General features: G+C 40.2%; 1 long non-coding RNA gene across 1 annotated transcript in view; it reads left to right on the plus strand.

Annotated features, from left to right (window-relative positions):
- Positions 1-7,627: 7,627 nt before the first annotated feature.
- The window catches only part of LOC113965873, a 21,510-nt gene continuing 17,278 nt past the window's right edge, over positions 7,628-11,859 (plus strand). Inside the window, exons 1-2 of the long non-coding RNA XR_003533670.1 lie at positions 7,628-8,329; positions 8,872-9,156. This is a non-coding gene — a long non-coding RNA (uncharacterized LOC113965873). The remainder of the gene's footprint in view (positions 8,330-8,871; positions 9,157-11,859) is intronic.

The raw sequence follows: 11,859 nt of genomic DNA on the forward strand, positions 1-11,859 counted from the left end.
TTGCTTTTAAAATATCCACCTTTCCAAATTATAGATATATCTTTTTCTTCTTGTATTGCACTGCATTAGTGTTCTCAGTCTTTCCTGACTTCTCCCTGGCTCATAATCAGTATACTGGTACATGCAACAGTTAACTGCCATTTTTTGTCTCAGTATCTTGACTTTTGTGATACTTCCCTTGCGCTAACCGTAGCATCATCTGTTTGTTTAGGCTGAAGATCTTCCACTGCGCTTCACAACTTGTTGCTGTGGTCTCTCTGAATGACTAACACCAACTTCAGTTCAGTACGGTCAAATGGAGTCGTACTTCCTTCTAGATCCAGGCTAGCAACCTTTCCTCAGACTTGCAAGTATCTCTTTCAGGTCAACTGTCTATGAGTCCTCATATCCCAGTTGTCACTGAGTCTTACAAGTTCTACAGAATGCACAAATACACTGCCACTAAACACAACACTATTTCCATTGTAGTGGGTTGACCCTGGCTGGATGCCAGGTACTCGCTAAAGCCACTCTATCACTCCCCTCTGCAACTGGACAGAGGAGAGAAAATATAACAAAGAGTTCATAGGTTGACATAAGGAAGGACCTGGAGAGATCACTCACCAATCACCATCATAGGCAAAACGGACTAGAAGTGGAGATATTAATTAAATTTAACAGAATCAGAGCAGGAGAATGAGAAGTAAAATAAACGTTAAAAACACCTTCCCGTCACCCCTCCCTCCTTTCCAAGTTCTACCTCCTACCCCAGTGGTGCAGAGAGATGGGAATGGGGGTTACAGTCAGTTCATTAGAGGTTGTTCCTGCCACTGTTCAGGGAGAGGGGTCCTTCCCCTCTGCTCCAGCATGAGGTGCCTCCCACAGGAGACAGTCCTCCGTGAACTTCCCCAGCATGAGTTCATCCCGCAGGCAACACAAAGTTCTTCACAAACTGCTACAACATGTGTCACTTTTCCACAGGGTGCAGTCCTTTAGGCACAGGCTGCATGACTCCAGCATGAGTCCCTCACAGGAACACAAGTCCTACCAGAAAACCTGGTCCAGTGTGGGGTGGGTTCTCCCTCCACAGGTCAACAGGTCCCTGCCTGGACCCTGCTCCAGCATGGGAATCCCACGGGATCACAGCCTCCTTTGGGCATCCACCTGCTCTGGTGTGGATCTCCTCCATGAGCTGCAGGGGGACCACAGGATTCAGGGGAACTTCAGCTCCAGCACCCGGAGCACCTCCTCCTCCTTCTCCACTGACCTTGGTGTCTCCAGAGTAGTTCACACATTCTCACTCCACTCTTCTCTGGCTGCAATTTCAACTTTTCTGGCTGCAGTTTCAACTGCCCAATAACTTTTTTTCACCCGTTTTTAAATACATTATCACAGAGGTATTACCATCATTCCTGGTTGGCTCAGCCTTGGCCAGTGGCAGGTCTGTCCTGGAAACTTCCAGCAGCTTCTCACAGAAGCCACTCCTGTTGCCCCTGGTTACCAAAACCTTGCCATGCAAACCCAATACATCCATCAGTTATAAATTAAGAGTCAGATTTTAGCTGTCTCTTCATTTTCATTCTTATTCTGCTCCAGCATCCTTTTTCTGGCCTTCAGCAATGCATCTTATTGTTTATGTTGCTTCAAGATGTTTCAATCTAAGCATTCTCCATGTGCCACATTAACCAGGTTGCCATTCTCATCGCATCCCTCAGCAGATTTCCCTTTCTCCTTTGTGTCAAAATCTACCTGTATGCATTGGCATGGCCTTTTACCCTCCCTCTCATCTTCTCATCTTCTGTGTGCTGTAGAGATGTCTTCTATCCTGAGGCCATTTTACTACTGCTTCACACATTGAACTGTATCATGGTTATACATAGTTTTTAAGAAAATATCCAGGTTCTTTTAGAACCCAACAGTATCCAGTTTCCAGCAGTATGATGGAGAGGAGTTTCCTCACTCACCTACACACTTGCTGGCTTGGTATAAGTTATCAGCAAATAGTGTTTTTACTTTTGGGATAAAAGTCTAATAGGACCACATGTCTGCTTCAAATTGGTATCCTAAACTCGGTGCTACCATGTTTCAGTCAAAAGCTAATGAAACAAAACGTGTGTACACAAACTGGTGAGACTACCGGACCTACCAATTTTTATATATTGTCTTGACCTTTTTGATAACAACTCCCTGGATAAAGAGTTCACTAACTTGAGGCAGTTGAGCTGATAATACAAAGTCAGTACTGGCCTGCTTTGAGGCCACAGCTTACTGTATACACAAGATTCAGGAGCAGCCTGTGGTTTCACTAGACACTTTTTGTAGCAGAAAACCCCCTCACAGAACTGTAGCCTCTGCTGTGGGGAAATTGGTTAGCCTCATATGGCACACCCTGATCATGTTTCCCAACAGCACAAGGCAGAGGCAAAATACCAAAAGATTTAACAGCTTCTAGCTGAAACGTCCTGTGTCTAAAAGTGGAGAACACAAGGTCAGCCCATTTGCCTCCAGACTCCAAAACCAAATAGACATTTTCTAGCCAACAGAAATAACCGATTTGGTAAATCTGGGGTATTTTCTACAACTTCTGTATTACCAGGGAAGTGGAGAAATGAAATGCAAATCTCACAAAGTTCTCATTGTACCTATGAATTTCTCTTGTAAATGATCTTGCAGCCTTGTTCTCTTCGCTTTAAGATAACTACCTTATCTCCCTTGTCTCGAGAGGAATATGAGTGAAATATCAAATATTTAACCCAAATGCATAAGCATCTTGAAACAAAAGAAAGTAAGAAAAGAACTCCCTTTTTAGTCTTGTCCTTCCCAAAAATGATCCCAATGAAACATTGTAACACAGGGTTCCAGCTGGGAATCTCCAAATTCCATCTTAAACAAAAGTAAATGTGTTACCTTTCTAGGTAAGGTCTGGCACAAAATTTAGCCTTTATAAAATGTAAATTAATAAATTCAAAAATTCTGCAGAAGTAGTGAAATTATTCCCATAGCCTCTGCAGTTCAGTTTGCCATCTCTTGGCAAATAGGTTTGCTCAGAAAATAGGTTTAATATAGGACGGCATCATTAACACTGCAGGGACAATTGCTGAAGAATATGAACATGAGTCATTTCCACCTGAAGTCGTACATGTAATTACTGCTCCAGCAAATGAGTAAAGCAAAACAGCCTGGAAAATACAGAATTAATGAAATTACATAGTAAATCCCTTTGTTAGTGTAAGATATCAAACATGGATAAATCAATACATATAGGTCTCCACTTATGGAAAAATGTTATCTCCCCTGGAAAACGGGTGGGGGCAGGAGACGAAGGCTTGAGGAGCTAGATGGAAACATTCAATGAATTCAGCCTGTCCCGAGGTAGCAATGTGGATGCTATATCACTACACCTACACACACACCTACACACACACCTACACACACACACACACACAACCCCCCATCCTTAGTGGCAGCCTCTGAATCTGTGTTGATTTACCCCTTGTCTCTGGAAATGATTATTCACTTGAGCATTAAAGGCGATCACAGCTGTGAGGTGAACACTCACAAGCACTTTAAATCAAAACCCATTTAACTCCAGCCACATTTGCCTTCTCATTCTTCAGCTGAGAGAACCTGTTTCCATGATGTTTGATTGCCCTGCCTTTCTGCGTTTGCAATACAGATGTGTCTAAGGAATTTTTAATTACCCTTTTAATATATTATTTTATAATCAGATTTTTAAAGAACATGAACCATGAATTTTTTCCTGTAAAACATTATCTGTTATTAGGCGACACAGCCTCCATGTCCTTGTAATAATAATCACCCTCGACTTGACATTAGCCACTCCTCTCCACTGTTTTCTTTACTATCTTGGAAAAGTAACCATAAAGTGGTTGTTGTTGCCTGTATTTTTAATTACTTTATTGTCTCTTTGCTTTTATGAGTCAGCCAGACAACTTGTTCAATAGCCCTATGACTAATTTAGTGCCTTTGTTTCTACAAACAGCTGCACCAAAGAGCACCTAAATAAGATTGTTTCAGTGATACTTTAATGTGTTGCATTTGAAGTCTTTATTCCTTTGCTGCAAACTGTGCTCACTGCTTAGCTTTGACCACAACTGAGTAAGATCACAGTGGGATTCATTCCTCTTCTTAATAGAAGTTTGTTCACCTCAAAATTGTTACAGTCGGCTAGACCATCTCTGCTTGCAAGGGTTCCAGAGAGAGCAGGTATGTAATGCTATATATTAGACACATTCAGGGAATCCATGGTTCCTTTGAGCAATACTAGCTGTGAGCTATGTAGCAATTACCCTCCATTTCATGAGGTCTATGATTTGGTTTTCTGTTGGTTTAGCCACCCTGCAAGCTGAAGGCGGGTGGGGGTTGGAGGTGAAATGCATGCAGTGCTCCTCGCAGGTGCTTTGCCACTCAGCCCAGAGGTGAATTTCTGTCCATACAGCTCAGTAATTCTTAAAATTGTGTGCCTGGTGAAAAGAAAATTTGGCTTGCCTCTGGCACTCTGAGACAGATGTGGTGATACAAAACCAGGCTATCAGATGGTCATACTGCCTGGGACCTTTTCTCCTGAATTTTGTTGCAGACTTTCCTCTCACCACAGCCTTCTCAAGCACAAGGAAGCTAGTATTTCCTGTTCAACAATTTTATTTAATGATTTAACTTGAGTGTGTACTCCAGGTACTAAGTATAAATTAATAAATCCTGCTGCAGAAAATCATCTTTCTTCTTGGGCTAACTCTTAGACATTTTTAAACTCCAGACCATCTATCCCCTCTCACTCCTTCTTGGAGGTGAAAAACAGTAACAGTGCTCATGCTGGTATGTCAGAATAGCAAAAGCTACTTTGATGCTGAATTTGTTATACATGTGTTTGCATATTCTTGTGGCTGAAGAGGTGCAGAAGGTCTCTTCTAGCTCAAACAGAGACAAACTGAGAATAACTACAAGGAAGAAAACAATAACAGTAAAAAGGAACAAAACCCACACACTTTCCTCTGAAGATTAAACAGATTAGCTACAGGTAAGAAATAGCCAGACAAGAACTGGAACTCCCACACTGATATGTTAGACTCATTATTTCTTATGTGAGTGAGTAATAATCTCTCCCATTGTTGGATACCACAAAAGATGAAAGAGACAGAGCATTACAGTGTCAGCTCAACTGAATAAGCAACCAATATTTGATAGGAGCTCACAGGGTGCTAATAAGTTTCATAAACCCAGGATGCAAGTGAGTGTGATAAAATAGAATAAAGAACAGAGAAAAAATTAGGAGGGTCATAATAAAGTCAAATAATTGTTTTTAGAATCAGGTAAAATGTGTCCTCCTAAGATATGGAGGGGCTGAAGGTGGAGAAAGGGTGGTTTGGACTTTTCTGACAATAGACATGTATGTATTAGTACAAAAAATACAGTCATCTGATAGAGATTTCCTTTGTACTCAGCCATCATTATTTGGATCACATCTTATGGGAAGCAGTAGGCCCTGAAAGAGATCCATAAGAAAGTATGAGTTTGGACCCTATTCATTGACTGAGGAGGGCTGGGCTCTGGGAAGGGCCAAGCAGGGTAAAAAAATCAGAGAACTTTCCTGGGAGCGGGAGAGAGACAGGTGACCAGAAAGAAAAGGGTCTGGTTACAAAGAAAAGCAATGGAAATTTGAAACAGAAACAAGGACTGAGAAAGGATAAAACCATTCCAAAGCCTTGCTCATTTTCCTATCTGAACCACTAAGCGAATGTTCATCTATAGCTTATTTACTCTGAATATAAAACCAGAGAAGATACAAGGAAACCCAGGTACCGGGAGGAGAACTATCTATATGGGAAGAAAGTCAGGGCAGATGTGTTTCATATTTTGTCCTACCCAGAGGAAAGTGCTGACTCTGAGATTCTGACTCAGTATTTCCCAAGATCCCTGCCACATCACTGTGTTGCGCTTTCAGAAATGCCCCTCAGAGAAATACACACAAGTACTCTGTCGTGGAAATGATAGATCACACTCACAAATAAGTAAAAAAGAAGTCTATCCAATATTAAAAGCATCCTCTTGAAAATTCTGCTTCTCTATTGTCAGTCATCTTCTCACAAGTTCAGAAAGTTTATCAGTAAAACCCCTTTAAAACAGAAAATGGCCAAGCAAAATTGAGAATCTGCGAAATGATGCTGTACAGGGTCTAAGAAAATTAAAAAAATGTGAAATGAGTGCTATATGGATTTAAAAGAGTGCCTAGAGCTATTAAAAATTCTGGTAGAAGGACAGATCTTCAGATTCGAGCTATTCCTTAAGTTTAGTCAGAGTCTAGAGACCAGATGTCTCTTCTCATGTCCTCCAAAAGTGCCTCTGGTTTGAAACAGAGCTTTTAGTGAGTGGCTTCTGTGAGTAGTCAAACACCATTTTTGTAAAAACTGCAAATGGAATTGTATTTGTGGTTGTAACTTCTTTTTTTTAAGGTTGGTTTGTTTGTTTGTTTGTTTGTTTTAATGGCATGTGAAATGCTTATTGGAGAGTAACTTCTATCACTGGACAGAAACTACTTAGCTGAAGTGACTTTTACTCTTCATCTAAGACCTTGTTTTTCTCTGTGCAGGTTAAAAGATACCTATTTTGTCCATCTGTGTGTAGCCTATTTTGAAGATAGAGGCACAAATGCATGAGAATTTCTTCTTTTAATTGCTATTCTTTCCCCACAGTGTGTTCATGTAGCATTTGTGCAGTTGGTCTACACATAATTTTAGAATTCATAAGAACTCTCTGAAAACAAAGAGCTAGCTTACTAAGATCAGTTCAAAGTTTTAAAATGAATAATTTTTTCCATTTATATCCTTGCAACTAGACACCTGTGATAAACACCATCTGAAAACCACATCATTTTTTGCAGCATTCAATAAGAAAATAATTTTTACGAAGTCTATGGCAAAAAAAACCCCAGTTGTGAGACAGGGAACATGAAGCTCACCAGCTGGACTTTCATCAGGACTTTCATCACTGTGTGTTGGCTTCAGATAAAAAATCTCAACTATTTTTTATTCATTCATGATTTTTATTAAACTGCTCTGTTAATCTACAAAGAGAACAAGCACATGAAAGACATAGGGTAGTTGACATAATTTTATGTATTTTCTACAGATCTCTGAAAAGTACTGTATGTATTTTAAATTAATAGTTTACTGGTATTTGATATAATTTGAGAATTTTGTCATTTATCAACAAATTATGACCTTTCCATAAATTCACAGCCATTTTATTCCAAACGTTCTGCTGGGCTAAATGTGGGAAAGGACTTTAGTGCATTTATTTGTAATCAAAACCAAAACAGTTTAGCTTTACAGTGAGTAATCAAATCTTTCTATCATTGAGTGAAAGGTGTTCCCTGAGTATCTGGAGTGACCAAAAGAGAAGTATGGCTCAGGAACCAAAAGCCTGTAAGGCTGGACTATTCAAATTAAATAGAACCTATGGTGTGTGGAGGGTTTCTGATGCTATGAAGTAACTCGCATTCTTCATACTTCCCAAGGTTGCATATCAGGTTCAAATGTGAAGGAATTTTGAGACCATTTAGGGAAGTTAAGAATATTCTCAGCAAATAATGTGAACACTGGTAGTGTTTTTTATGCAAATTCATGAAAGTGCAGGCTCTATTCTAAATTCTCAACCTCTTCTATGCTTTTTCATTTATTAGAGTCATTTGTCTCGGCACACCACTCAAGATATGATTTATTTTTTTTTAAAGCACTTTATATTGATACCCAGAATCAAGTTTCCCAATTCAATTCACTTTTAAATCAAAAGCAATCTTTCCATTGACTTTTGTAAATTTTTTAATCAATCAACCTTTAACAAAAACCTCAAGCAGCACCAGCTGCACAAGGAATTATATACTGCAATAAAGAACTGTTGCATGGTTATTGCAACAAATTGGGTAAGACTGAGTTCTTTAGCATTTGTTTAGCCTGGTAGCCAAATTTTCAGTGTAGGTATTTCAAACTCAATTTAGCATCATGGTTCATTAAAATAGTGTCGTCATGTAAATACAGTTCAGGTGGCGAGGAAATAAATTTTAGTTGATTGAACAGCATTATTTGCATAATGTTTCTGTTCAATGGTCCTTCTAAAGGTGAAGCTTAAATGGAAAGCCTAAATTTGTTCTTGTAAGAACATAAATCATTGACATCTACAGTTTTTAAGGATGCAACCAGAAATCTGCGGTGGAGGACACAGGATGATAATGCAGGGAGACACGAAGTGGACTGAGGACAGTTGTGCATGCCCCAGAGGGAGAGCTGCCAGTGAGCAAAATCTGTTGTTTGACCTTCAGGAGCCTATGAGAAAGGTGGGAGGAAGGGGGAGAGTGGAATTTCCTTACCTCTAGTGACATTAACAGTCTGAGGATAAAATAAAATTGTGAATTGTGGAATGACTTTCCTTCGGTGTCATTGGCTTTGGGTTTACTGTATATGACGATACACTTCTCAAGAATACATTTCTGTGGAAGTGCTTATGCACATGGATATATTTTATTGAATCTTGTTTGATAACATAAATCCAATCTGTGAAGAATTACTGAGTGTCACTTACTCCTGTTAAACTCACAACCCTGAGTTGATTTAGAGACCAGGTTTATCTGACTGGTGCCTTTCTGTTTTGTAAGGTCAAGGTCATCTCTGACTAGTGATTTAGAGGGAAATCTCGCAAATTACACATTTGCTTGAGAGGTAGCAGTGAGCATGGAGTGATGCAGGAGATTCCTTTCCTCTTTGTGTGACAGGAAATGGAGCCCTCTTTGGTTTTAGTTTCCCTCTGGATGATGTGACCACCATACAGACACAAGTGATTTTGCCATGGATCAAGGGATTACTCTGTTTATTTCTGCAGGTAACTTTTTGGCATACATCTTCCTTATAGCCTGTTAGGAAGACTTTGCTTACTGTAGGTGGGCACCTTGGTAAGAAAAGAGTGAAAGAGGAAGCCGGAAGATGGTTGGCCTTCTTTTGCTATCTTGCATCAGGGCCAACTGCTGCATAACACACCCAGAAGTCATATTTGTTGCTGTTGCTAGGCCATTGTGCTGCTCCTCACCTACTTCAGCAGCCTCCTGAATCCCATGCATTGCAAAAGTTGCTGTTGTCACTTCTATGCCCCACACAAGACAGCAAAGAGGTGAGAGTTTTTGTATTATTTGCTATTTTGGGCTGAAAATCCTGCACTTGTCTACCAGGTTTAGATTTTTCCACCTCCAGACCTTTTTAGACTTTTTATTATTCCTGATTCCCATTGACAAAAAATAATCCCATGGTCACTCCTGGACTAGTGGAGGAAGATAATGGCAAGGACAGATTTAAGCTGACAACCTTCACCCAGGAGTCCTGCAGGACTCAAGGCCAAAACAGACAAAATAGAGACTTCGAGGGGTGCATGATACCACCTGCTCTTGAGTCTGCCCCTACACCAGGGATGCACAAAGTGGGCTTATTGGCTCTTAATTTTCTAAAAGGCCTCAGGGGAACCCCAGAAAACTGCAAACCAGTAAAGCTGACATCCCTACCGCACAATTCCTAGACAGAGTGTGCCCATGGATAAATGTGGTGCAAAAGAAAATAATAGATATGGCATTTGTGACAGGATATACCACACTTTTTTGTTACACAAGAGTTTACTGAAGACTCAATGAATACAGACAAGGGGGAGCCAAAACACTGCTGTGTCTTTGAAGCTTCAAAAGAGTCTCTGAAGAGTCTCGCTGTAAAGCTACAAAAGAAATTAAGCTATTACATTATCAGGAATTCCTCACATAAATATGCAACTGGTTAAAATATAAGACAAAAAGAGCAGAAATCGGTGAATAGCTTTTGCAGTTAAGTGGGTTCAGTCATGAGAGGGCTTACCTGTGGCCTGTGCCACTGGTCAGGCATTGGAATAGGCTGCACATCCTTGTAACCTTTCCAAAGGTGTGTGGATATGGTTTAGGGGTGAACACAGTGGTGCTGGGTTAATATGTCTTTTCTGTGATTTAAAATGTAGACATCAGCAATTTGAGAAAAAAGGGAAGCTGTGAAATAACTAAGGTTGCTGAAGTATTAAGTCAATATTATTCATATTCACAATAAAGTTTGCTGATATTATATATGAGCTATTAATATTCATAACTAAGTTTACTGATGTACTAAGTTATGCAGGATACAGAGAAGAGATCCAGCTGCAAAGAACTATTTAAGGACTTTGAAATACAGAGTGACAAGGTGATAAAATGGCAGATAAAAATCAGTACTGATAATATGGAGGAATAGAGAGTAAGAACAGAATTAATTTGCTGCACAAGTGATGCATAACACAGTGACATGCTCAGACAATTCTGTCTTTCCTTTTGAATTTTCCCCTTTCTAGTTTTGACTACTAAGTAGGAGATAATATCTTTTCACTCCCAAGCATGTGCATTTATTAACCCTCTCAGATTGTGTAGCTGGAAAATATTGTGCTGACCTTCAGTAAAAAATGTCCAAAGCCTCTGCTATGTTTTTCCTTGTAAATATTTATGGTAGCCACTAAAATTCATTTCATACTTAAATTTAGCTTAGTTGCAAGTGAGCTTGCATTCCACATATAGTGAGGAATGGCACACAAAATGAGATCCAGGACCCTGATGAAAGTGAGAGAAGAGATGACAAGTTTTCACATTACAAGTGATTTGCCTAATTTGTATGGTGTACAACTGTATATCATACAGAAAAGGCATGGGATGGGAGGGAAGGGGAGGGCAAGGGATGGGGAAGGGATAGGAAGGAGTGGGGTGGGATGGGATGGGGAGGGGGGAGCAAATGGGGATGGGGATGGGGATGGGATGGGAAAGGGACAGGATGGGATGGGGAGGCAAGGGGAGGGGGGCAGGAGAGGGAAGGGGAGGGGAAGCAAGGAGAGGGGAGGGGATGGAAAAATGTGGTCTTGTGGAGGTTGATTTTTATGATATTCTTCTCTAGCACTGTTATCACTGTAATGGACCAAAGTGAGAAATGTTCAGCAGTTAATCTTAAGCACCCTGTAGAAATGGGTTGCACAGACTTACACTGGGTAGAGAAAAGTCAGGTCAACATAAGAAACTAATTATTTAGATTTCTTTGAATGATTAGTTGACTGGGGCAGCACTGGTGAATCTCTGCACTGTCTGGTGTCAGGTTTAACATGAAAGGTTTAAAGATGCTTAAAAAATTCCAGCTGGAAATGAGGATTCTTTGGAGGAAAATAAGAAAAATATCCAACCAATCAACTAAACAAACAAAAAAGACCCCAAACCAAAAAACTACTGAAACGAGAGTGTATAAACACATTTTGTCAGCAGTGCCAGCTGCCCCAGTCCACCTCTGCACTGCTCATTCCTTCCCTACTTCTCTGGTACCAAGGACTAGAATGAGAGGAAGCTAGGAAATTGTGTGACTGAGCAATAAAGTCCCCCCCAAAACACTTGTTGTTTTGAGACAGATTTAATATGATAACATCAGGAATGCATGGGATAGCAGAGCACAGAAAATGGCACAAGCTTAGGTACAAACAGCTAAGGCAGGATGGATTGGGAAATGTTATTTTTATTTCTTCTGGACGTATAGCAATTACCTTACTTGTTTTTCCATGGACCCCTTTGGCAAGGTGTAGAAGAGCTGTAGACTTTTCATTTTATTGCCTAATAAAGTACTTCCTAACCAGCTCTGGCTTTAAATTTAAAAAATAGAGTATTAATTTACTCAGGAGTAAACCTGTTAGGTTTTTCATTTTTCCCTTCCCTTCCCTTCCCTTCCCTTCCCTTCCCTTCCCTTCCCTTCCCTTCCCAAACCTTCCCTTCCCAAACCTTCCCAAACCTTCCCAAACCTTCCC

Source organism: Neopelma chrysocephalum, unplaced genomic scaffold (assembly GCF_003984885.1).
Source record: "Neopelma chrysocephalum unplaced genomic scaffold, ASM398488v2 Primary Assembly neopelma1_59, whole genome shotgun sequence".
NCBI lineage: Eukaryota > Metazoa > Chordata > Aves > Passeriformes > Pipridae > Neopelma > Neopelma chrysocephalum.